We start from the raw sequence: 21801 nt of genomic DNA, 5'->3' as shown, positions 1-21801 counted from the left end.
TGAACTCAAAGTCTTGGCCAATAAAATAGCTCAGAGAAACAAGGAAGAGACATGAGTGGAAAAACAACTGCAAGGTTTCCAGTCTGGGGACTTGGGAAGGTCACTTTTAACTATTTATCTTATTTTTCTAGGAGTCATTAAAATGACTTAATATTTAATAATTCTTTAAAAGAAGAGCATACTTATTACTTACTTAGCTTTGCAGGTAAATGTGGCAGGCCAACTGCATTAGCCTTCTTGTCTGAAAGGATACAGATAAAAGGTTGCGTTTGCAAAACTGGAACATGAAATGCCACATTTTGTGGATTTATTTGATTGTTTTACCTAATCTACAAATGCAAATCCATTTTTTTTTAAGTTTTCCACGTCACAGGGTATCATTTCACTCAAGCCAAAGTCAAAAAACAGAAATCACATAGAAAAGATCATAGCTACTAATGCAAATATAACTTCTTTCAAATGTATGTATATGGATGGATCAATAATAGATTAGATAGATTAGATTGACAGATGATAAACAGGTAGATAGATGAAGATACAGAAAGACCAAAGTCAGCCAACAATGAAAATATCATTTCTATTTTTAATGATTTTGTGCTGACTTCTCTGGAAGGACTTCTGTTTTACTTTTCATGATGTTTACTGATAAAATGTAAAATTTCAAGTTGATTGAAGTTGTTATCCATTCTTAAATTGTTTTCATATTTTCTCTACAGTGTTAAGGACTAAATTAAGAAGTGATATGATAATGTCTTCCATACTACAAAGTCCAATAGTGTGTTTGTTTCATTGAGACACTACAATAATGTCAGTCCATCTTAAAAAAATAAATAACTCAGAGTCAAAACTGGTAAAGATTATAAAGTCATGACAATCTTCGAACACTGTGCTAAGTCGATCGATGTAGGGCCACGATATCTGCATAGAATAGGACTTCTGAGAGCAGCTGCTGGCTGCACTGTGGACCTGCCTCTAGCTGAATGCTGGAAAGTTACCATTTTCATTTAAGTTCTCAAGAGTTTAAATACATGTTCCAAAAGCAAAACTGAAAACATCAATTTAGAACCAAGTTTAACACACACTTTTCTTAGTTTCTCCCCAGGCCTTTCCTTTTCCTATGTTCTTAGTAGAGTGTTTTTTGTTTTGTTTTCTTTTGTTTTGTTTTATTTTTTTTCTCTAATCTTCTCTCTCAATCAAAGGAGTGGATCACTGATATTCTTAATACTATGCTGGGATATTTCACATACTATGTCATTACTTCTCTTTACAAATCTGTATGTTAGATATCATTGCCATTCTCATTTTACTGAAAAGTAAACTGTAACTTAGAATACATAGCAAAATTGGCTGACTGCCTACCAAAATTTCAAACTCCTCTTTCCATAGTGTCAAGTTGTCTGGATGGAATCAACCCAGCCAACATTTATTATTTCCCATCACCCTTTGCATCCAGGCATTACCATGTGATTAGTTTTCAACCATGGAAGGTGAGCTGGAACTTTTAAGAAGCAAATAGATATTTTCCCCTACCTCAGTCCCTATTTTCCAACTGAACATAGCAATCTCTGAGGATTTAGGGCGACTGCAGGACCATAGATTCAAGAAATAAAGACAAAAGGACTAGTGACCAATATACTATAGAAGTCCATATTGGACAACAGCTAGAAATAAACTTTTATTGTACTAAGCCACAGAAACTTCAGGATTTGTTTGATACAAAAAGCAATGCCCTAACTAACACGGGGCTTTGGTATAATTTCCAAGGTCAAAGAGCAAGAAAAGATGAGAGCTGAGAGCTGGGATTGAAACCTAACATGTCTCATTCTAAAACACTAAATTTTAAATACATCCCTGACAAATAATTTTCCCTAAATCACTGCATTATCAGTCCCATCCTTAATATTTTCAGTGGTTTCTCATTATTTACAGAATAAATATGTATGTATGACTCTTGGTTCTCTGGTTTAATCTGTGCCTAACTTTTAAAAATCATCTGATACTCCTCATTTCTCATCCTGCATTCAAATAAATCTACACTATTTACCATCTTTAAACGCTGTGTTTTTTCATCACTAAGATTTTCAAGTGATTTCTGCTTTCTGGAAGGACTTCTTCCCCACTTCCACCTTTAGTCATATTTAGATCCTAGTCACTCTTCAAAATGGAGATTAAATACCACCTTTTCAATGCTGTTTTCTATTTGCCTCAATAGAAACAGTTTCCTTACTCTGGTCATTCAACAGAAATTCAACAATTCAACCATGAAAGATTATATACTGCACACAATGGTTGCAGCAGGAAACAAAAGAGGGAAAAAATTTTTACTCCCATGAGTTTACATTTTAGAGGAGAGAGACAATCCAAGACAAAATAAATAATAATTTAATATCAACTGAGATAAAGGAAAGTGTAGGTTTCTAAGTCAGCTGATGAAAGGGAAGCCTGTCTCAGGCTAGAGGAAGAATTTAGACTTCCATGGGGTAGTGAAATTTGAGCCAAGCTGTGAAGCATGGGTAGAATTTACTTGGCAAATGCATGGTGGATGATGCTGGGGACAACTGGGGAGAATAATCTAAGCAGAGGAAATAAGATGTGTTTAATCTGCAAATCGATAGCATTAGGACATGTTTGAGGAACAGAAAAGGTGAGAATGATTAGGACACAAATGAAAAATACATACAGGGGCACAAGACACTATGCCAAGCCAGGTAGGAGCCAGGTCACTTCGAGCCTTGTAAATTCTTAAGGATTTCTGTCTTCATCCAGTGAGAACTGGTAAACCCCTGGACAGGTTTAGGAAAAGAATGATGTATGCAACGCATTGCGTAAGATTGTTACGGGTGCCATATGGAGGTTTGATTGAAGTGAGAGAGGAGGTGGAGAAAGCAGCTGGCAAGCTTTTGCTGTGGTCCACTGTAACCGTCTAACGTAATGTCAGACATTACATCGACCTGGACCAGAGTAGTGGTAGCAGAAATGGAGAGAAATGGTTGAATCTAAGATGATTTTAAGTACTAAGGGCAGGATAACTCGATGGTTATTTGAATGTAGTTAGCTGTATTCATGAGGGACTTAGTAACATTTTGGGGAGGCATGGTGATTAAGACAGGAGCTAGGAAGCCAAACTAACAGCCAGTGCTCAAATATTGGCTCTGTCCCTTCCTAGCTCTGTGATCTTGGACAAGTTACTATACCTCAGTAGCTTCATTTGGAATATAGGAAAGTTAACTGTACCTACCTTATAAGACTCTTCTAAGATATCTATATAGACAGGTAGATATTATACATATATATATATATATATGTGTGTGTGTTTGTGTCTGTATGTGTGTGTATTTACTATTATTTTTACCATTACAGCATAGATATGTATATATTTATCCTCCCCTGGTAAAATGCTTCTTTTCTTAAGGTGGGATTGACAAAGAGCATATTATCTGCATCTAACAGAGAATCAATATAGGTCAATTAAAATCTGTAGTTTGTTATATACATCATTTTTAAAAATTTTAGTCTAATGGTACCACTGGATATAATCCTTCAAAGGAAGTACCAGTTTTCAAGCGGAACTCAAAATATTTATTATAATGCCACCACATACCCAGAACTTGTTCTTTACAAAAATACAACATCAGAAATTAAGTTTATAGTCATTGACACAATACCCAACAATTCCATTTTGGGATAAACATGTAACATTTATATTACATAATGTGTGGCAGAAGACTATTTAATGACTATCATGGATGTCTTGGGGATTGTAAGCTGCAAAAGATGTGATCATTGTTTTGAAAGCCTCTAGAAGGAAGAAATAGACTGGCTCAGCTCTGGAAAATAAAGACTACTGAGGTGCTATCCCCTGAGTTAAACCTACAGTGTCAGAGATATACGACCGACAAATCATCACGTTCATTTCTTTATCTTTAGAAGGACTAACATTTAAATGACTAATATTTAAATGACAGGGAGATGTCAATCCAGCTATTTTATATAAGGATTTTAAGTGTCCACTATATCACTTTGCTAATTTTCCCCCCATATCTAGTTCTCAATTTCGTAACTTTGAAAAAAAGTAGAGGTCTACCATTTCAAACCCCAGAGGGCATCTCATATATTCCTTTGGCAAGTCCTTTGGGTGTTTAATAACTTATGTCTTACTGATAATTGTATTATTTTTGAAAATTTTGTGCTAAAAGAATGTATGGGGAAATGGAACATGCTGACAATTTCAAACACCAGCATGGAAGTCCTTTTCCCACATAAGTGCTGAAAGACATATTTCTTGCAAGGACGTGTTCTAAACCTACGTCTCCAGCCAGGGAGTGAGTGCACAGAGAACACTGCATGCTGCTGTCACTTCACTGCTGTTGTACTATTTTCCCAGGGGAGGCTGGCAAAGAAACTGCTTCAAACTGTGAAGCTCTCCTGACTGCACATAACCCTCACCCGACAACATGTGATGCACTTGGCATTTACTTGGTGCTGGTGTTCAGGGAGGAGGTGGTGCTCCGATTTCCTAAATCAGAGTTCTTAACAAGTCATGCCCCTGTATCTCATGGACTACATGACCAGGACCAAACAACTAAGCCTGGCACGCAGGTCTCTTTCCTTTTGTTTATTTAAGACACAAGCACTGGCATCTCTAAGGTGCTAACTTCGCCTCCTTAGGGAGAATGATCTAGTGAGGGGACAGACAGTCACACTGCTGCATAAATAACAACGTTGTAAGTGTGAAATATTCTAAAACTGGGTATCCATGGTGCTATGAAACCTGTTATAGGCTGAATAGTGTTCTGCAGATAAAGACACACTGCAATCGTAAATCACAGTCCCCTGAGATTTGGAGACAGGATCTTTATAGAGGTAATCAAGTTTAAATGAGGTCATTAGGATGGGCCCTAGTCCAATATGACTGGTGTACTCAAGAAAGAGAAACTGGGATACAGACACACATGTGGAGGGAAGACCATGTGAGGAGATGCAGGCTTAGGAGAACCATCTTCCAGCCAAAGAGGGAGGCCTGGAACAGATCCTTCCCTCACAGCCCTAAGGAGGAATCAACACTGCCAACACCTTATTTTGCATTGCCAGTCTCCAGAATGGCACAACAAGACACTGCTGTTGTTTAAGCCTCTCTGTCTGTGGTCCTCTAATGACATAACAGAGGTCAGGGAAGGTCCCCAAGATAAGTGACAAGTGAGCTAAGAGCTGATCATTAACCAGGCAAGTGCTCCAGGCACACGAAACAGCATTATACAAAACATGCTTCAGCATATATGAGGCTCTGAAGGACAGTTGGCCCATCTGGAGCTGAAGGACCAGGAGAAAATGAAAGGCAAGATGCAGCTAGAAATGGATGCTGAAGCCAGATCATAAAGGACCATGTAGGTCTCATTAAGGCTTCTCATTATAGCTCAATTTTTTTTTCTGGTAGTCTCCCAGAAATCCTGTCTACCATGTTTGTGTCTTAAGGGGATGAACGATAACAAACCCTTTTCTCATAAATAATGCATACATAATAATAGTACAGTAATCAACTATGTTATATAAAATAAAATTAATGTGTATCTTACCTGAGATTCTACTTACATTCATTGCTATGTGCTACTGCCTTACTCAATTTTTAAAGCTCAGATAACACTACTCTAATCATCTAGCTCAATGATGTAAGTTTCACAGCGCTTCACACTATTCAACATTCAATTTTGTTTTGTTTTGTTTCTTAAATTTCAGTTGGTCTGGATGTTAAAGAACCCAATTTAAGTGAATAACGCTTCCAGTGAGCAACCCCAGGATGGAACCACCGAGTTGAAGCGGGGCATGCTGACTGGCTACCTAAGCTCCTTGTAACACTGAAGTATCAGGTGGGCAAATAGTTGGAGTCATACTGTTGACTAGAATGAGGAACCTTTATTAACAAAGAGACAAAAAGGTGTTTCTGCAAAATGGATGTCCTATGGTATAGGACAGAATCCAGGGGAAAGCCTGTGATGCTTGGGCACTTCCATTTCCGGAGAGAAAGGCGTCCAGAAAAGAGTTCCACCCCTCTACAGACAAGATTCTATAAAGAAGGGAAGCTCTGACTGGGTTAAGCTCTAGGCAAAGAAATAGAACTAGCTGAAATGTCAACCAAAGAGAAAATAGAATAGGTCTTGGGTAGGGTGGGGTGAAGGTGAAGTCTTGAATACAAGGTATGGCTTTACAACCGGTTTGTAAAGCTTCTGAATATGTACATACATCTAAACCAAAAAAAAAAAAAGTATGTGTTCATATCCATGCACATAAAGAATGCAAGTACTTCTGTTCTCGATCTTTTCTCTCTGTATTTTATATGGGTAATGCAGAGGTGATTAGATATCCGTCCACCATATGCTGAATATCAAAACAAGATGAGATCCTACCATGGAGAGGGTGGCCATAACTCCTAGGCAGTTACTCCATAGCATCACTTCTGAATGTAGTCTCTCAGTACAACTATGTGTTTCCTCCCATTGGAAAAAGGCAGATAAAGTTTAATGTGGGATGGATATTGAAGTCATATTAACAGAAATGCATTTAAATAGGGTCAATAACCACAAAAATTAAAGTCATATAACAATCACCAAGATAATCATGGAAACCTAATTGTATATGTATAAAGTACCAGGTTCTGTGCTAAGTGTTTTATATAAAGAGGAGACACTTACGCATGCTAAGAATCTAAAGGTGGGGAACAGAGGAGGCACTCCTGACTCTTCCTTCTCCCAGAACTGCTGCCATGATTCTGATCTAAAATTGAGTATCAGGCTTTAACTGGGCCAGATTCTCTTAGGAATTTGGATTTTTTTTCTCCTTAAGACTGACAGATTCAGAGTCATTGGAGTTGATATGACAAGATTCTAGAAAGAAGATTCATGTAGATCTACTGCTAAATGAGGTCCTGGTGTGTTTTGATCTTATCTTTTCAGGGGCTGCTTATTTTAGCCTGCCTTGAATGCTGTGACACAGGCAAGTATTCCTTCAATAAATTTGACATTTCTCCTAAGCTAAGAAGATTGAATCTCTGTTATCTGCAACCAAAGGACTCCTCACTAACCACAAAAAAGCACTCTGCAAAGGCATATATAAAGGTGAGTAAAAAACTATGTTGACCTTCAACCTAAATAGGGCTAGAAAAAGTCCAGCTATCATCACAGTGTACTGCTCAGAAGCGGGATGTCAGCAGCTGCGTAAGAAACTAACAAGTTTCAACATTGAATGCTTACTGTGCTGGCTACTGCAAATTGCACTTATTAGGGATGGTGTTTCTTACTTGGGCAATAATTTTAAAAAGAGAAACTACTATTGTATTTTTGCTTAGCGTGCTGGTGAGGAAATATCTGATTGATTGAAAACAAAATCACTTCCCTAAGGTTCTATGAACAATAGAATAGTGAATATTAAAATACAAAGAGCCACGGTGTCTGTGTTATTAAAATACTGTTCTATCTTTTATCACTTCATTTGAGGTATAATGAGCTTCCATCCCATTCAGCTGAGCAAAGCTTACCTTATTTTGTAATAACTGAACTGCAGTAAAATACAAAGGTTGCCATGATTTACAAGACATTTCATTTAAACACAAATAGTCAAATTTTATTCACTTCCTAAAGTCAGATAAACACCAAGGCAACATGGGCATTTATTATTAATAAAGCAGTAAGCAGGAATCCTGGGACAATGCTTACAGTGGTGACTTCTGCACTGCCGAGGGACTGATGCAAGCAGAACCATTTTCTCTGATGAATGTCAGTGCCATCGAGTGACATCTGTTCGTTAATAAGCAGCTGCCCTGGAATTGGCTTAGAAAATGCACGAATTCTGTGTACATGGTCTAGTGGTTAGAACAGCAGGCTGAGTCCACATTTCTGGGCTAGCGTCCCAGGTCTGTTACTGTCACGTCAGTCTTCCCCGGAATAAACCTCAGTCTATATGACACTAAAATAATCTCCTAATTTGGGTGGAAGCAGTGTCTGGGGAAGTGCATGGCAGGGTTCACACCAATTTGTCATCCTAGAGGAAACATCTCCTGTTAACTACTGAATTATTCATTCATCAGCTAATGTAGGGGGAAATTCTAACACTGAAATATATCAATGACTATTATTCAAAATGCTGGTTTAGGCCATTGGCTAAATTAGGTACATAATTCCTCTGTCCTGAAAAATATTATAATGTTATAGGCATAAGAATAGGGAAAAGAATTCACCTCTGTCACTATCTGAAATTCAAGAAGAATGTTTCCCTATTTAAATACAGCGATAGCTTCTTTTCTTAAAGAAAAAGTTTGCCATTTAAATACCAGCTCCAGTACTTTGGTCTCAGTGTGGAGAGACTGCTAAGTACAAAATTATACAAGATCTCTCTGCCTCAGTTTCTCTAATTCTAAAACGGGTCGGGTGATGATAACCTTTAGCCAAGTCAATGAACATTCCAGATAACATACTATAAATTACAGTAAGATAAAGAAAAGTTAACATTCATATTGATGAAAGTCAAGTTTTCCTCTTTGCGACTAAAGTAAGAATATATTTCCAAATACTTTAAAATTACTTTAAAAGCAAAAGTGAATTTGCAATTACTGAAAAAATTCATTGAGAATGAAAAATTAATTGGCAGTGCCAAATAAATAATACAAATGTTTGTATTAGAATGTAAATTTGGAAAGTCCAGATGGCTCAACTGAAATTTTAAACATTTAAATAGAGCTTTAAAGGAGTTTATCACAAATATATATTTTTAAGTAAATGTTTTTAAGTAAAAATTCCTAGAGACTTGTGGTAACCAATTTTTTCCCTAATGTCATGATCACAAGTACCTAATTTCTTCTAATTTGACAAGCTTTAAAGACAGTGAATTTAATAAGTATGCTGTATTGAAATTATTCAGTACATACTGCAATTGCAATGTTACTTTACATTCTGTGGAAGATTTTCTTCTCTGTTGTATCATGAGTCTATTATTGTTCAAAATAACATGAAATTTAACCCCAAAATGTAAACCAAGCATGGTCTAACAGTAAAGTGGATGGACCACAGAAAATAAAACTTGATGCAAATTACTCTAATAATTTAATTTTTTTCTAATTTTTCTTCCCATATCATACATGGTACTACCAGAGAGCCAGAGATTGGCCTTCAATTAGCAAATCCGGCTCATGACTGTTCTTAAGTATACTTAATTCTGGAATCACTGAAGGAGTGTAAGGAGTCTAAGCAAGAAATACAGTTGCTGGGATGTGCCTTGCACTGGTTCAGCAGGCAGCAGAGTCGGGGATGCTGAGGAAGGTGGGAATGAGAAAGTTCTAGGATATGCTACCTCAACATCTCACAGGAGGGACAAGAAAGGTCTAAAAGGGACAACAGTGACCTGTGCTCCCTGAATTCACTCCCCATCTCTTAACTGCATCCTGGTATGTCTATGGGGAAAATGTACAGTGTGAGCCGAGCAATAAATACAGATGTTGATCTTCCTATTATGGGAACAATACGACTCCTAGAGTCTCCTTTTTCTTTCTTTGCCTTTCTTTTCTTTTTTCAGCTTCTTCTTATCTTACACTGCTATCACCTGGTCATGGGCTAGGGACCCAGTGGGCCCAACTGGAGTCCTCTTTCCTAGAATTGCCTTCGAGTCAAGCGTTAGAAGGAGTGAGGGTAAGTTTGAGTCTGTTCATTCCAACAGCAGGGCCAGTAAGAAGCGGGTGACTCTTACTGAAACTTTCATGTTCTCATCATCTACTTCACTCTTGTTAATTCCAATATATTTCTTTATATTTAAATTGTTGATGGCTTGAACTTGTTGCTTGCAACCAAAGAATTCTGTCCGATTCCTATGGAAACGTCAACGGAAGAGAGTAAGGTCACGCAACTAATAGTACTTGAAAGGGAGAAGTGAAAGTGTGACTTTGTTAATGGTGAGGATGGACACAGAATGAGGGGTGCCATGTGACAAGATGGCTGGGGGTGTGGGTGATAACTTACTGAAGAAATCAAGCTTTGAGAAAAGCCCTCAGGAGTCTTTGTTGCTTTATCTCCACAAAGTGTCCAGAGATATAAGAAGACTAATTTTACATCTAGGCTGAGATTTCATTTTTGGATAAACAATGGAGCAGGATGATCTCAGAGGTGGCCAGTTCAGTGTGTACCATAGGGGCCTAAGGAAACCATCCAGCACAGACGCTGTCAAGATGATCTGTGCACTGAAAGGGAGGTCACAGCAGTACCCCCAGGAATTAGCCTTTTGTTTCAAAGACTCTACAAACATCTTAGAAAAGGATCAAATGAACTTTTTAAAGAATGGCAGAGGTATGATCTCAACTAAATCATTCCACATAATGAGAGTCTTTCTTTGAAGCTAATAAGACCTTCCTACCACAAGCTCTTTAAACACTGCTGCTCCTTCTGCCTAGAATAATGTTCCCTAATTTTGAAATGCCTTGGTTCCTCACTTAATTCATTTATCTGTTCAAATATCTCCTCCTCAGAGAGGCTTTTCCAACTATTCTATAGAAAATAACATCCAACACATACCCCATTCACTCTCTCCCCTTAATCTCCTTTATTCATTTATTGTTACTTGTTTTCACCAACTAGAATAAACCCCATGAAGACAATGATATTTACCACTGATGACTCAAAAACCCCAACAGCCATGCGGAATGGAGGAGACAACTCACTAAGCATTTGGTGAGTGAATAAATTAAATAGAAAGCTCTGTTTTGAGTTCTGTACTTGTTTGTCTTCAAGAGAAAGGAAGAGCTGCTGGTTACACTACCTAAGCAAGACTCTTCTATATTTCCATTTAACTAGGGTTGGGAAGCAAGCGTTCTTCCATATGAACTGATGAGACAAACGCACAGACTGCACCTTTGAGGGAACTTGTCTGGCGACCTCTGTGAGCCTGTCCTAGAGCAGTGTACCTTGTGGTACCAGTCACATGGACTGGACCTAGACAATGAGCTCTTTGAGAGACAGGCCTGGGTCCTTTCATAGTTTCATACTTGTATACACAGTCCAGTATAGTCCAGAGCAGCAGCAGTTTAGAAGAGAAGGAAGATAAGAAGAAAAAAACAAGAATAGTGATGGTCTTCAAGTGAGAGAAACCAGAAGAACAGCAGGAAAATGGGAGTAATAGAATGGGACATTAATGTAAGAAACAAACAAAATGCCTTCTTAGACCCCTCACAATTCTGACAGCTATTTCTCTCATCTCTGTTATGACACTCCCTTATTAACTTTCCTCCTCACTTTGTCCAAGTTCTCTCCTCTAATTCTTTACTAAACTTACTCTATTCAGGTTTTGTTCTCATCTTCCAACCACTATGTCTCTTTCAAAGCCAGTGATGACCTCCACGGTGATAAACCCTATCATCCATTCTCAGGCCCCGTCTTATGTGATTCTCAGATCCTCATCCTTGCTTCTTGGAAGCACTTTTTCACTTGGTCTCTGGGACACCATACTTTCTGGTTTTCTTCCTTTCTTTCTTAGCTCATCATTCTGGACCCATCCCGATTCTAGACTTGTAAATACTCTGTTGGCTCAGTTGTCCAGTGTCTTCTCTGAGATTACAACCTATCTCTTAACACTACATACCATTTATACACTCATGAATTCTCAAAGTTGAGCTCTTCCTTGTGGACTTCCCCTCTTAGTTCTAGATTTGTACATTCAAATGCCCATTCAGCTTCCCCACCTGGGCATACTGGAGACATTTGAAACTACAAGAACAAAATAAGGCTCTAATTTCCACTCCCCTCTCCAAACCTGTTCCTCACACTTCTACAAAAAGTCACCACTATCCAATTAGTTGTGCACAACAAACACCTCTGATTCATACTGAATGTCATTTAGACATCACAGCCAAGTAATTAACAAGTGCAGTTGGTTCCACCTTGAACCAAGCATTTGTCACCATGTCACTCCATTTATAATAAAAAAAAATTACAAAATTCAGTTAGAGGTTCATAAAAATAAAGATGCATGAGGGAAAAAAAAGAACTTTGTCCCTGTCTTTCACTAATCTATCTTCAACACAGTATGATTATGTGTTTACTTTCTGCTTATCTCTCTAGAATGTACAGGAGAAGTCTAGATCTATCTTTCTCATTCCTGGCATCCAGAATCATACTTGAAACCAGTAGACACTCAACAAATATTTGAATAGATGAAAAAATAGAAGTAATAGGAACTATCATTACTATTCATTTTTATTTTTAGGATTATCATTATAGCAGCTACTGTTTATAGAGTACTCTATGATGGGTACTGTGATAAGCAATTTTATGCATTGAATTAACTCATTTATTTTGCACAAAAGCCTTTTAAGGAAGGAACTAGTATCATTTCTGTTTTATAAACAAGGAAATGGAATCTTCATGAGGATAAGTGACTCACACATTTCTCTAATGGGCAAAGCTAGGTGTTAAAACTAGGCACATCTGACTTTCAACCATGCCCTTAACCATTATGAAACAGGAATATGCAGTTGTTTCATGCATGTTTGAAGAGAGGATGAAAAATGGAAAGAAGAAAGGGAGACAGGGAAGGAGGGAAAAGTAAATGCCAGGTATTGAATATTTGCCCACCTCCTCATAGCAGTCTCTGCCTTCCTCCAAGGAACTAGAATAAAGGTTGACTTTTCTCCAGACTAATTCTCTTTGCAGAGAAATAATAAAAGAGAACTTAGTATTACCTTCATTCCCTTCTCTGATGAATCTACTCAGAACTTGAACACTGCAAAATCCAAAGCAAGTAGTTCTATCCTATGAGAAATAGATTTCACATGAAACTTAGTGGTCTATTGTTTCTCATGGAAAATAGTTCTTCTTAATTTAGGGAAAAAATACTCATTTTCTATCTTGCAACTCAGCAGAACCAACTTACCTTTAATTGTCTGGTTCCAAACATATATCAATTATCTCTCTATTTTAATCTTAACCTTTCTGTGACACATACACACACAAATCTATGAAAATTTGTTTCATGTACTGAATGCATTGAACAAACACTTTAATCTATGGGCAAAATTAGTTTAAACTTCAATTTAGAAACAAAATAAGGTTAGGTCCTGCTTTAAACAAATTCAACAGCACTGACAAAACAAAAATCACTAACTTTACACTCTTAAACCTAGTGTTAACATTGTATATGTTTTCTAATCCATCATAAACTCTCAGCTAAACCCACTTTAAGAAATGAGGGAATATATAGGTCTCCACCAGACTGCCATGGCAGCTTGGCCCTAGTGTTACCTGGAAGGAGACAAAAGGCTCTATGGAGAGGTGAGGTTTATAGAAAGATACGAATGGAAAGGGCATGTAGATTTATGGATTTTTAGATGCCAGAATTTTACTACATAAACAAGTGTTTATTTAGGACTTAGTACTTCCCTAGGACTATGTTACAAGCTCCGGCTGGCACGTGGACTGGGGGAACATCCAATAATTGTCATTTCTCCCTTACAATTTTTAATATCTTCTGCTTCCCATAAGGAGTTCATAAGCTTTCATGTCACAACAGTGAAAACATGAAATAAGTACTGCCACAGATATATGTATGAGCGTCAGGAACAGAACACAGGAGTGGAGATGAGCAGAAAAAAATATAGTGGAGAAATTTCACTGAGAGATGGGTTGGCCAGTTAACTGGGCTTGGGAGGGATATTCCAGGCAGAGGAAACCACCTGAGACCAAGCCTAGAGGGACACAATATTTGGTGTTGGGGACTGGCTTGTCTAAGGGAAATACAGGACAAAGGAAACAAAGTAAGTGTCAACAAGAAGCCGAGAAGAGGGGAAATCAACTTAAGGCAGAATAAAGGGTCTTCAATTCTCTTCTCTTTGTGAGCCTACTCGTTGAACTTTGTTTCACGCAGAATAATAACCCACACCTAAGTGTCTGCATTTCAGTTCTGTATTTCATATGCTTATAATTACTCAAAAGTGGATATGTGTATTAAATATTCCTCTTTCACACAGCATTTTCTCAACAAAACAACGAATGCCAGGCTCTGTAAAGCTGTTTTCGTAGAACCTTTTCTGTCTGCAATAGTCTCTCACAGTTTTTGAAAAGTGTTTTCTCAGGCTCCACTGGAAACACAGCCCAGAAGCATCCCACCCCTCTCCCAGCATGCAATGGGTCCCCGTCATTTGCTTCCTCAACAAGGCTCATTTCTCCTGGGCTTCAACACAGAATGTTCAGCCACCTTATTAAACTCATGCCCCTGCAGGGAAGAACTCAGGAACAAGGCCTGTCCACTGCCACGTCTACATTTCAAAGAAAGTTTATTTATTTCCATTATCAAAAACCCACAGCCACAAAGTTTGGCTTGGAGGAATTCTGGGATTGTTAAAAAAAAAAATGAAATAGCATTTCTTTTTCTTAGCTGCTCAGCACAAATGTGTAAAAGCCATTTTTATCATGTAAAAATGCTCCTCTTGACCCGTATCTTAGAATGAGTGCTCAGATACTGTGGAATTTTCAGTAGTGGTGATAAAATTTCCCCCTACTAGCATTTCTTACACCGTAAGTCATGGGGTAAGGTAGAGCTAATTAGATCGCCTGATGATTGGAATCTGGGTCTTAATGAATCCCATCACAGATGAAAAGGTTGGAAAATTACATTCCCTATCTTTTTAGAAATCCAGGGGTTGGAGGAATTTCCTACAAGTATTTAAGTTCAAGATGCTTTCTCTTGAGGATCTGTTTAAAGGAAAAGGAAAATATTTTTTTAATCTCAGAAATTTAACAGAATTGCTTCAAACAGAACATTTTGCATTGTTATTGATTCTTCCTTTTCCTTCAAATGTGCATGGCGAGGCATTACAGGATAGAGAAGAAAATCTACCACACGACATTTGGTAGTGCACACTCGTCACCAGCACCAGTCACCCCTACTAGATACAGTTTGGATACTAAGATCTAATGTTTATCTTAAATGTCTGTAATAACTCCAAAAAACCATGGGGCAGAATCATCAATCAACTGCAAAAGAATGGGCATATGATCAATGGCAGAGCATCGGTTTGATTTCTCATTGGACTCTGAGCTTGGAGCACAGAACTGAAGGCAGAAATGGAGATGGAGCTGATTCACCCTGCTGGTTGGTGGTCCCTGAAGAGACAATTTTTCATCTCCTGCTTCCTGGATTACTAGAGGGGTCTTTTTTCCTGTCTGTTCCAAGCTTAGTTTCTCAGTATTTCCTCTAATTCATTGAGTTGCCTCATAACTTTCCAAATAAATCATTATTTTTCCTTTTGCTTAAGCATCTATAGTTGGTTTATATTGCTTACACTCATTTTCTTTCCTTTTTTGGTAATTCTGACAAATTTTTGACCAAATTATTTAAATATCTAATAAAGACTAAACAAATAACAGCAACAACAAAACCACGATGATGAAAAACAACTTCCAAAATAACTAGAAATTCTACTGTCATGACTCACAGTAGCAGTCCTGCCCCTCTAGAGTAAAGCACAAGGTCATGGACACACTCAGTATTTCACTGTAAACTAATCCATGCATTTCATACTTAGGAGACTGGCTTCAAGGCTAAAGATGTTTTTTGTACCCACTCAAATATAAATAAGGTTTTATGTTTTTACTCAATAGATGTGAATACAGGGTAAGTTCCCATATAAAAGGCATGAAAACAAGCCAGGAAGCAAATAATAATTATCAGCCAAAACCTGACAAAACTGGGGATCAGACAGCTCAGTAGAAGTGTCATATGTTATTGACCCAAGTTGCACCCCAAACCATTACTCTAATATGAATGCAGTAAGCTAAGGCTGAGCGAATTTGTTCACAGAAAATAAGCTACAGTTAAACCTTAGTTCACAATGTATAAGGAAACTGAAACTTTATTTTGTTCAATAACATTAAGGGAGAGCCTTGGAAAATATTGTAATCCAAAGACAACTGTAGGAGAAGTAAAGGGGTTTATAACCAGGGACCATCATTTCCTGATTATTCTCTGCCCCAACCACCCCCTTCATTTTCAGCATATCATGACCCTGACTGTACTCTAGTAATTTTCATCACTAATGCTTGGCTTCCAACCAGCATGTCCTGTCTGCTTTCTGTCTTTCTCCTCAACAGATTTTATTTAGAAAATTTTAAATGTTTGGAATATATTTTACAGTGTGGTTGAGGGTTCTATATTGATTTAGCAAAACATACAGAACAATAGTGAAATATGTGGAAGCTGATTCAGTATGAGTCTTTAAAAAGGCAATCACTTGCGTTAACATACATATTTTCCTTACAAAATATGCTTGTTCTATTTTTCTTTCCTATTTAGATTTTATACAACCAAGTATAATTCTTTAAAAATATAGAAGAAGTGACACCAGCAACATGGTTGAATAAGATGTCCCTCATCATACTCCTCCCTCAATAACAACTTGTCATCCATCAGTAGACAAAAGTGCCTTTGTCTGTGGGATCTAGCACAATGCACCAAGGGACCTAGGAAGAATCTCACCCACCCATGCATCGGGTAATAGGGATACAGACCGCAGACGTGGACCCTGCAGTGGTCCATGAGTTGAATTCAGGCCCTCTTGGCCATGGTCCATGAGTCCGTACAAAGCACTGTCTTAGATAAGCACCCACAAACAAAAGAGTCCTTGTGGAAGTTCAGGTTTCCAGTGGAGGACAGTTTGGAAACATTGGAGAGGGTAAGAGAAACAGTTTGACTTTACTCGTATCACCTCTCTCACAGGGAGGCACAACTCAGTGCTGATGAAACCTTGGCTCGTGATTTCTCCTAGGGGGAAAGTGAAAGCATGGCAGTAAGCATCCAGCTCACTGTGTGGGACTTTGCCAGAGAGGCCCACTGCTGTCTCGTCCCATCCAGGGTATTGAGCTGCATGACCAGGGAGTAAAAAAAGGCTGGGAGAAGGGACTCTGAGAAGGCATTAAAGGGATGCAGCTCCTACTAGCTGCACCATGGACACCATCAAGAAGTCTACACATGAACCACTGGGGACACCCTTTGCCCATAGATTTCCTAAACCAGCTCATGGGCAGCCCTCTAGTGCTCCATGCACCTCACCCCACACACATCCTCCACACCCCCAAAGTGTGACTGGCTTTCTGTCCATGCTCCAATGATAGCAAGCGTGAGCTTTGGCAGACACCCAGTGAAAGTGCATATAAAACTAACAAAAATCTGTGGGCCAGAGAGAGACCACAAACTTGAGCTTTCGCTCCACCCTTGGGAAAGCAAACAGGAGGCTGCCAGAACCCAGCGTGTTGAAGGATCAGAAAAAGACACACAACCTTAAGAATTCTGCCACAAGAGGGAGCAAAAAGCATGGAGCAGGCGTATCTACAGAAGGACTGAGAAAGTCTCAGACTTCTATCTCCAGAAGGTATTTCTCTCCTGAAGTCAGTTAGTAATGACTAGAGGAGGTGACTGCTGCGGCAAATGCCAACACAACAGTGTAAGACTTCAAAAAACACACACAAAAAAAGGAAAGAAGACACTACCAAAGGCTCACAATAATCTTCCAATAACCAATCCCAAAGGCACGGAGGTCTACGATTCATCCAATAAAGAATTCACAATACATATTTTGAGGAAGATCAATGAGCTACAAAAAAACACAAAGACAACTCAGTGGAATCAGAAAAACAACACAGAAGAAAATGAGAAGTTTAATCAGGAGAAGTCATAAGAAACAGCTAAATATATTCTAAATCTGAAGAATATAACAAATAAAGTAAAAATATATTAGAGAACATGAACAGCAGAATGAATCAAGCAGAAGCAACAATCTATGGATTAGAAAACAGGAACTTTTAAATTATCCAGTTGGAGAATACCAACAAGAATGAAAGAGTGAAGAAGGCCTACGTGATCTATCAGATACCATCAAAAGAAGCAATGTGTCAATTATTGGAGTGTCAGAAGGATAAGAGATGGAAAGGAGGGCAGAAGACTTATTTAAAGAAATAATTACTGAGAATTTCCCAAATCTGGGAAGAGATTTGGATATCCAAGTTCATGAAGCTCATAGGTCACCAAACAATTCAACTTAAAGAGATCTTTTTCAAAACACATTATAATAAAACTGTCAAAAATCAAAGACAAAGAAAGAATCTTAAAGGCAGTGAGAGAAGAAAGCTTGTACCTTACCAGGGAACTCCCATAAGACGATCAGCAGATTTCTTGGCAGAAATCTTAAAGGGCAGTAGAGACTGGGAGGATATATTCAAAGTGATGAGAGGAAAAAAAAAATGCAAACAAAGAATATTCTACCCAGCAAAATTGCCCTTTAGAAATGAGGAAATAAAGACTCTGCCTTGATAATAAAAATCTGAGGGAGTACATCACCATTAGACCTTCCTTACAAGATATACTAAAAGGCGTTCTTTAACCTAAAATGAAAGGAAGCTAATTAGTAACATGAAAATGTATTAAAAATACAACATACTGGTAAAGGTAAGTATGTAGTCAAATTCAAGCATGTAGTCAAATTCAGAATACTTAATACTGTAATATGGTGGTGTTTCAAACACAATTCTAGTATGAAGTTTAAAGTAAAAAGGTATTTAAAACTATAGCTATAATAATAGATTAATAAATACACAATATAAAATAGGTAAATTGTGACATGAAAAACATAAAAAGGTGGGGAACTAAAAGAGTAATTTTGTATGCAATTAAAGTTGTGTTGTTATCAGCCTAAAAAGACTGTTTTATATACACACACACACACGCACACACGCGATGTTTTATGTAAGCCTGATGGTAACCACAAAGCAAAAACCTGCAGTATGTAAACAAAATATTACAAAAAAAAAAAAAAAGGAATCAAAGCATACACTATGGAAAAGCAGAATTCACAAAGGAAGGCAGCAAGAGAGGGAGAAAGAAACAAGGGAACAATTAAACATCCAGAAAACAATTAATAAGATGACATTAGTAGTCTTTACCTATCAATTATTACTATTAATGTAAGTAGATTAAATTCTCTAATCAAAAGTCATACAGTACCTGGATGGATTATTAAAAAAAAGAACAAAACTCATAAGGCTCTATTATATGTGACTCACTTCAGTTTTAAGAACCCATATAAGCTCAAAATGAAGAGATGGAAGAAATATTCGATGCAAGTGGGAATGAAAAGAGAACAGAAATTACAATACTTACATCAGACATGACATATTTTACACCAAAAACTATAATATTATACCTCAAAGGGTATCTACTGTTAAAGTGAGGGCATTTGTTTGGAAGGAACAGACTCCTAAATGTTGGAATAAGGACATTTGGAAAGAAACTGATAGGGCTAAGGGCATTGAGTCCCTAAATCTTGATGAGTAATTTTTACCAGTAGAAGCAGCCTTTCTACTTCTATCTGAGGGGATTAACATGCATTCAACAACAACAACAACTAAATAAGAGACAGAAAAGGCCATATATAATGATAAAGAGGTCAATTCAATTCATCAAGAAGATATAATGATAATAAATATATGTGCATCCAACATCAGAGCATCTAAATATACTAAGCAAACACTAATAGATCTGAAGGAATAAATTAATAATACAATACTAGCAGGAGACTTCAATACCCCATTTTCAATAATGGATAGATCATCCAGACAGAAAATCAGTAAGGAAATGTTGGACTTGAACTATACTTTAGACCAAATGGACCTAACATATACAGAACATTCTTCTCCTTTAGACCTTTAGTAGCAGAAAACAGATTTTTTTCCAGTGCATACAAAACATCCTATAGGATATTACAAGAAAAGAAAATTTTGGGCTGATGACCTTGATGGATATAAAATAGAAATTCTCAACAAAATACAGTTGACCCTTGAACAACATGGATTTGAACTGTGTGGGTCCACTTCCACATTTTTTCTTACAAAATGTACCACAGTGATACATGATACAGTTGGTTCAATCTGCAGATGCAGACACAGAGGGATGACAGTAAAGTTATATGTTGATTTTTATTGTGTGGATGGTAGGTACCTCTAAACCCCACATTGTTCAAAAGTTAACTGTGTTGGCAAGATGAATTCAACAGCACATGTCAGATTATATGCCAAGTGGGATTCTTCCCTGGGATGGATTTATGGTTCAACATACACAAATCAATAAATGTGATGCACTACATCACCAGAATGAAAGATAAACATATGACTACCTCAACAGAAGCAGAAAAAGCATCTAAAAAATACCGGATCCTTTCATGATTAAAAAACCCCAACAGATTGAGTACAGAAGGAATAAACCTCAATGCAGTAAAGGCTATATATGACCAGCCCACAGCTAACATCATACTCAATAGTAAAAGACTGAAAGTTTTTCCTCTAAGATCAGAAATGAGACAATACTCACCACACCTATTCAGTACATTACTCTTATTAGTACTGGCAATCGTAACCAGAGCAATCAAGCAAGAAAAAGAAACAGAATGCATCCAAATTGAAACAGAAAAAGTAAAACTGTCTTTGTTTACAGATAATATAATTTTATATAGGGAAAATCCTAAATATACCACCAAAAAACTGGCAGAACTAATAAACAACTTCAGTAATTTGCAGGATACAAAATCAACATACAGAAGAAATCAGTTGTGTTTCTGAACAAACAAATGACAAAATAGCTGAAAAACAAGGAAAACAGTCCCATTCACAATAACATCAAAAACCATAAAACACTTAGCAATAAATTTAACCAAAGAGGTGAAAATTCTGAACCCTGAAACTTACAAGACTTCAATGAAATCAATTAAACAAGACATGAATAAATGGAAATAAATCTCATGTTCATGGATCAGAATACTCGATATTGTTAAAATGTCCATACTACCCAAATCCTTGTATAGATTCTGTATAATCCATATCAAAATTCTAGTGGCATTTTTCACAGAAATGGAAAAAAAATCCTAAAATTTGTATAGAACCACAAAGACCCCTAACAACCCAAGCAATCCTGAGAAAGAAGAACACAGCTGGCATTATCACACATCCAAATATAAGACTATACTACAAAGTTATAGTAAGCAAAACAGTAGGGTGCTGACATAAAAATAGACACATAGACCAATGGAGTACAATCAAGAGCCCAGAAATAAACCTTTGCTTACATGTCAACAGTATCTGACAAGGAAGCCAAGAATACTTAATGAGGAAAGGATAATTTCTTCAATAAATAGTACTGGGAAACTGGATAATCAACGCAGAAAAATGAAATGGATATCACCTTACACCACTCACAAAATTTAACTTGAATAAAGACTTAAAAAAAAGACTTAAAACTGTAAAACTCCCAGAAGAAAACATTGGAAACATGGTTCTTGGTATAGGTTTTGACAATTTGGGGGATATGACATCAAAAATATAAGTAACAGAAGCAAAAATAAGTGAGATTATATCAAACTAAAAATTTCCAAATGGCAAAAAAAAAAAAAAAAATCAACAAAATGAAATGACAGCCTACAGATGGGAGATAATATTCTATGTATCTGAAATTATGTATCTGATCAGGGTTAATATTCAAAACATATATGAAACTCATATAACTCAATAGCAAAAATACAAACAGACAAACAAAAAACATCAAAAAAAAAAAACAAAAACAAAAACAAAAAAACCCCCAGCCTGATTGAAAAATAAGCAGAGAAACTAAAGGGGATTTTTCCAAAGAAGATATACAAATAGCTAACAGGTACATGAAATGATGCTTAACATCATTAATTATCAGGGAAATGAAAATTAAAACCACAATGAGATGTTACTTCACATCTGTTAGAAT

At 37.1% G+C, this 21801-nt stretch overlaps 1 protein-coding gene and 1 long non-coding RNA gene across 12 annotated transcripts in view; one reads left to right on the top strand and one right to left on the bottom strand.

Annotated features, from left to right (window-relative positions):
* The window catches only part of GRM7 (glutamate metabotropic receptor 7), a 769980-nt gene that overhangs the window by 497205 nt on the left and 250974 nt on the right, over nucleotides 1-21801 (bottom strand). The gene's annotated exons all lie outside the window — the stretch shown is intronic.
* LOC116657213 lies at nucleotides 1375-14893 on the top strand. Its single transcript, XR_004312248.1, has 3 exons — nucleotides 1375-1385; nucleotides 10189-10198; nucleotides 14125-14893. It is a non-coding gene; the product is annotated as an uncharacterized LOC116657213 (long non-coding RNA).

The sequence above is a fragment of the Camelus ferus genome, chromosome 17, assembly GCF_009834535.1.
Source record: "Camelus ferus isolate YT-003-E chromosome 17, BCGSAC_Cfer_1.0, whole genome shotgun sequence".
Classification (NCBI taxonomy): domain Eukaryota; kingdom Metazoa; phylum Chordata; class Mammalia; order Artiodactyla; family Camelidae; genus Camelus; species Camelus ferus.
This window is presented reverse-complemented; position numbering and strand designations above follow the sequence as displayed.